The sequence below is a fragment of the Harpia harpyja genome, chromosome 5 (genome assembly GCF_026419915.1).
Source record: "Harpia harpyja isolate bHarHar1 chromosome 5, bHarHar1 primary haplotype, whole genome shotgun sequence".
Lineage (NCBI taxonomy): Eukaryota > Metazoa > Chordata > Aves > Accipitriformes > Accipitridae > Harpia > Harpia harpyja.
Window position 1 is genome coordinate 41,210,829 of NC_068944.1, and position 6,359 is coordinate 41,217,187.

A 6,359-nucleotide genomic window follows, 5' to 3' on the forward strand; every position below is an offset into this window, starting at 1 on the left:
GGACACTGTGACCCTGCCAACATCAGGTCCTCCATGACTGAACCAAGCTGGAGCCTTGGCCAAGATTTTCCTGAAATGTCTTTTATAAATATCACCAACCACACTACACCCCCTTCCCCAGCCCATAGAAATCCTGCCAGAAGCCTTAGCCTCGTAGGCACATGCTATTTTTATGCATATAGGTAAACTTAGTAACTGCAGTGGGACTACTCTCTTGCACAACAATGCATACACTCAAGGAGTAAGGAGAATAGTAATCACCTGTTCCCTTTTTTGGTCTCATTCCCTAAAAACAGCAAAAATAAAGAAGATGGACAGACACTGGGAAAAGTCCACTTGCTGCATTTGGGGTAATTAAGACAGTGAGCATTTGTGGTACCTGTCCTTGTAGCTAATGTGACCCGTAGAGCACCCAACACACAGTCCAGGGCAGCAAGAGTTTTGTCTGTTGAGAGCGCTGTATTGTAGTATTTCATTTGTTAATTAATAGCTTTAAGCAGTATGAGGATGGAGGAGAAGAGATGATTAATGTTTCTACCTAATAATTGCTGTATCTTGAAATGTGTATTTATGGTTTTCTTATTTATCTAATTTATAATTTGGACCTACAAGAGAAGGAGACATTTACAAGAAGTGTATTTAATTTCTCTTTATTCCAGGAACTGCTGTGGAGATTTCTTGTATTGTAGTAGATACTTATTTTATCTGTTCAAATAAAATATGTCCTATTCATATAAAACAGTAAAAGAAACAAGTAGCATGTGGTAACATATGGGTCTCAGTGACTTCAAAGCTGTTGGGAAACATTTAGTGGAAAGTAAAGGCAGGCTTTATGATACTGAAGAACATGAACACCTGATGGCAAAGAACCCAAATTTTGCTCCCCACAGGGAGAGCCTGGAAGTGTATGTTTGTGAGCAGCTGCAGTATTTTATGGGTGGTAGAATGATCATTTATTGTCAGATATTCAGAGAAAAGCCCTGGTACTGCCAGCAGTTAGACATTAGATACAGTTTTACACACCTGACCTCAAGCGCGTTATGGACACGATGTTTAGTCTCACTGTGTCCCCGGGAGGTGAGCAGCGTCACCTCCCTCCCATCAAATAAAAGCACCAAGACAGAGACTCCTCAATGGTAGTTAAGGCTCTGGTAGAGAATAAAACTAAGTGCTCCCCATCTTCAGTCCTACCAGTTGACAACAAAGTCACTTAACTTACCTCAAACACAACACCGTCTTTGGAGACCCTGTGCTCGACCATGGCCCGACCTGAGGTGGGTCACACAGGGACGCAGGAGCCCAGGCTAGGGCAGCTGACTTATGACTGCAAGGGGAAAGACTTTAAGACACAAAGAAAGAAAACATATGGTGTTGGCATCCTTCACCAACCTGGGCTTTGGAAAGCCCGTCCATTGGAGGATGGCTTGTCCTCATGCCTGCCACACAGCCTGTACCCCACGCAGCTCCGGTGAAAAGGTGCCACATTTCTGGTCCTTCCATTACAGACAGTGTCTACATTTAAAATGAGCAACCAGGGAGTGTCCTCTCGGTGAGTGTCCACACCGCAGTACTTGGCACAGATTTTTTTCCGGGACGTGGGGTAACATCCTAGCCTCTGCTGGGAACTCCTCTGTGAATACCCAACCCTTAGTCATGTGTTAAAAATATCGGCATTAGTATGGAAGAGGATGTGGATATGCAATACATTTTCCAGTTGAAAATGTACAGAAAGCAATGCTGGGTTGACTCCAGGGCACTGTCAGAAAAACGTGAAATAGTGATTAAAAAAGTAAGTGAACTGTACCATTTTTACATCAAAGACAGAAAAGAAGTTAACTGTGCAGCTGAAAGCATCATCTCTGGCACTGCCTGACACATGCATATTGTCATACTTTATAACACCTGTGAGAAGATGCATTTTTCAGACGTGTTTCATGTCATTTTACAATTTTGGGTTCCCCGGAACTAGAGACTAGAGACTAGGCACCGACCTGACTGAAATAGATGGCACGATGACAGTCCATCACACTTACAGTAATTTACATTTCATTTCCAAAAAAGGTTTCTAATTTCTTCTCACCATTTCAAAACATCTTTGTGATAGAGCTACTCATTAAAATATCCATCATTATTTTGCATACCACTTCATTTAAATAAACTGTAGTGAATTTAAAGCTAGGCTACTACATAAAATAATTCCTACTGATGCATGAAAAAAAAATCTCAGATATGCTTTACCTGCCTTTCTTCCCCTTTTGCACTCACTTTACTGATCTTATAGGAAACAGGCTTGCCAAAAGAGTTAATCACAGACACATCGCTGTTTGGGGGAATACCGCACACTTTTTACAGAAAACATTTTTAACTTGAACATTGGCATCTGCAAAATAATTTCACATCTGAGAGCTACCCAGCAAGAAAAGTTGCAGTATCAAGACTTGCACACACAAAGAAAAAGGAAACAAGTCAGATTTATCAGCTGAAACTCTGTATGTGAACTCTACAAACAATGCAGGTGTCAAATAGCCATCAGCATTTTATGAGAGATTTTTAAAATCTCAGCATTAACTCAATAGATTATTCACGAGTAAGCAGTTCAACCCTACGTGGTATTGAAAACCTTTTTTTTAAGTTGCAGAACTGTTATTTAAATGAATGGGCACACAGGTCACTAAAATAAAGAGTGAAGCATTTGGAAGGAAAAAAGAGAGTTGAATATTTAATAATGTTAGATGAAGGTCGAGAAAAACCAAGCAGCTGAGCTCAAAGGGACAGCTCAGGACGAAATGGAAGCATGTGTGAAAGATGTCCCTCTTCTCAGCCATCAAGTTGGATTCACTACAAAAAAGGGCATCATTTTTAACAGCCTTATTGATAAGCCCCATGGAGCAGCCAAGGGCCCCACAGCTGACCCAAAGGCAGGAGATCAGCGCAGACACTGGCTGGCAGCCCCCAGTCCCAGGGGTTTCACCCCATCAGACCTCCCACCCTGCAGATTCACCTGCCCTAACAGTTCACTCTGCTTTATTTTAGACCAACATTTTCCTACTGCACCGTCATGGTTTGCATAGCAGTGAAATAGCAAGAGGCAGCACAAAATCTATTTGCCTGATGCTCCCTTTTTTTGGGAGGGGGGGTGCACCGGACCATAAAGCAGAAGAGACATGCAAAGGGCCCCGCAGAGTGCACGGTCCTTCCCCCCACCACTGACAAGGCACTTTTCGGTGAAGCGAGCCCCCAGTGCAGCCGTGCTGGGGGCTGACGCTGCGAAACCAGCCGCTCTGCCGAGGCGTTGTCTGCTGCTGCGCTGTGCCAGCAAAAGCAAGGGTGGGGTCCAGGAATCAACAGCATCCCCATCAAAACAGTTGTCCGAGTAACAAGGACCACTAAACACACAGCAGAAGCTTCAGAAGTTACAGGCTACCTTAGCCTGGGAGTGTGGTGACAAGCCAAGCAAGACTGTATTTAACTGCTAGACTGCACAAGAAGTCCTGCAAGTGATTTTCTTCTAATAAAGACATTAACCTTTCCCATGAAAACTGCAACCCTGTAACTTCTTTATAACTCTGTCCCAGAGCCCTCATAATACTGGGTATCTGACATTTGTCCTTGTAAGTTAGGATGCAAGCAGCTTTTTCGATCCAATTTGAAGCAAGTTTGATAAAGATTATCTATAATGAGCCCTCATAAATGGGGTTCATCGACACTCAGAGTCTTGCAATGTCTATTCTTTCAATCGCGATGGTAACATCAAAAATCCAAGCTTGGCTAATCACTTCTTTAATTGTTTACATTATAAATAGAAATATCAAGTTATTTAGCTGACCACTATATGCTCGAGGTGGGTTAACCCATTAGTGGAAGAGATGCAAATATTCTAGGAAAAAAGAAAAGAATACGAAATAAGCCTCTGATCCTTTTCCTCCATGGACAGACCTTTTGACGCAGAAAACACCAGCGGCGGGCACACGGGGCTCCTGTGCCTCAGTGCACTAGCCACACGCAGCAAAGGCAAATGTCCATGAAAAGCTGCCATGGGGTAGGCAAGGATGTGAACACACGATGCTATCGTCCAGCCTGGGGTTTTGCAAGGGAGCCTTTATTTTGTGACAGTTGCACGCACCTCAGCTGACGCCCAACAGACACAGACTAAGGTAGTTTTTCCTTTTGCAGCCAGGCACAACTCCCTGACCAGACATCGGGTCTCCAAGTGGAAAGCAGAGATGCTCAGTAACTATGTGGTGCCTCAGGTGATGCCCTTTCTTCCCTGACCTTTGCCACCTAAAGAAATGAGACAAATTCTACCAGTGTGACAGAGGTGTCACCCCACATGTGCAAAACAGCTACGGTCTGTTGGTATTGCCACCACTCCGGCACCTGTTTTGCCCCACGTCAATCCTCCCTGCAGGCAAGGAGCGGGAACAAGCCATGGAGCAGCTTGCTGGGGACCCCAAGGACCGGGAGGGCTCAGCGCTGGCTGCCTTCCTCCCTGGCCAGCAGCATTCCCGGCCATGCCGCAGCCAGCCCCACGTCCCTCCTCGTACCAGGGAGGACGTGCATGTACAGCGCTCACGCGTCCATCGGTGCGAGCATGCAGAACAGGGTCTGGCCCGATTTGCATAGAGCCACGGCAGCTGGACACAGCAAGGGCCTCTCTGCAGACCATTGCCTCAGCTTCAGCTCCCAGGGTTAAAAATACCTTCTTACTGCATGTGATCACTGCCGGACTGGAGACACATGTGTAATGAAAGCTCAACCAGGGTGATCAGCAGAGATGGAAACCAGAAACCTTCCGAATCCAAAAAGCATGGGCGTCAGCAGCCTCAGCCCCCACAGAGGGTCAATAAAACCCTTCCTCACCTGGTCCAGCCACTAAATCAGGTGCCAGCATCTCCGTGCAGATAGCACAGTAAGGAGGAAGACTGTTTGTTCAGGCTGATAATGACCTTTCTGCAAAACCAAGAGAAATAGCTTATTCACACAACTCTCGCTTTTCAGCGTGACCGGCTGGCTTACACCAGCCTCGCCACTGCACAACAGCCCCCAGCAAGCGTCCAAAGTATTGTGTGAATTACCAGTGCAACCATCGCACGCCAACACCGTACTGACACAGAGCACAGCTTTGAGACCAGGTCAGCTTCACGCAGATTTGCTCAGCTCTACAATATAATGCTACATTTCAGCAGGGAGAAGAGGTCTCCACCTATAGCTGCTGACACCCACAGGAGCCTTCAGGTCACCCCACAGGGCTGCCCACGTCCATACCAACTTTTGGGAGTGCATCACCCCCAGAAACCCCGCAAGGATGTGGGAGGGTGCTGGATTCTCTGCCCAGAGGGTAGGAAATCCCTGCCCTTCCTGGGTGCCCTCTAACAGAGAAAAGAGGCAAGCAACCACCCAGGTGTGCAGAGGTAAATGCTGCTTTACCCAGACAAGGGCTCCATCTTCACATCTCTGCCTATGTCACCAGTTAACCTGGCTGGCTGGCTGGCACCATCACCTTCTGCCTCATAGGTGGCTGCATTTTTATTAGGAGAGTGTTGGTATTAGCAGGCTTGCAAATTGCTGTTCTGCAAGACATTTAAAGGCTCAGCAAAAGCAGACTTCAACAAAATAAAAATATACTCCAGCTAATCCAAGTCCCTAAAAATAGGGTAGAAAAATAGCTGTGCTGCAATAAACCTCCTTGCCTTTATACAGTCACAGGTATGACTTGCACCACAGCCACCAGGCTGAAACCTTCAACAACGATTATTAATAGAAGATGGGGAAAAGTAAGATTCAAAATTCAGACAAAACAGGTATAAATGTTTACACACAACTCCCAATGGCCCATTGACTGCTCAGTTTTCAGTAGTTCACCTGAAATGCAAAGCCGGCACGTGATGCAGTCATCGAAATGCTGAAGGAGGCTGTGGTCAGTCCAGACCTCTGGGACCATGCCTTGCCGCTGTGGAAGCCTCCTCCACAGGCTCCAGGGGAGGGGGTTCACCCTCCTGCCAAAGGAGAAGCCTTGCCTTCACAAAGGGGGTCAACGGTGCAAACCTTGGCATGGTCTGCGTTTAGTTGCGCATGGTTTTGGAACTGGTACTTATGGTACTTTCCATGAAGACCCATATTTTTGGAAGAACCTCAAGGTAGCTGGAATGCTTCCTTCCTCCAGGATCTGACAAATGCAAAACAGACAAACCCTCTGCCCTCTAATCTCCTTTCTGATGCACCAGGATATACTATTTAACAGATGTTTGGGGTGAAGTTGGAGATAAATGACGTTATGGAGTCAGTTTTATGCAAGAGTCAGATCAGCCAATTACAGTGGTCACTTTTGTCCCTAGAAATCATCAGGTCAACAGGAAAAC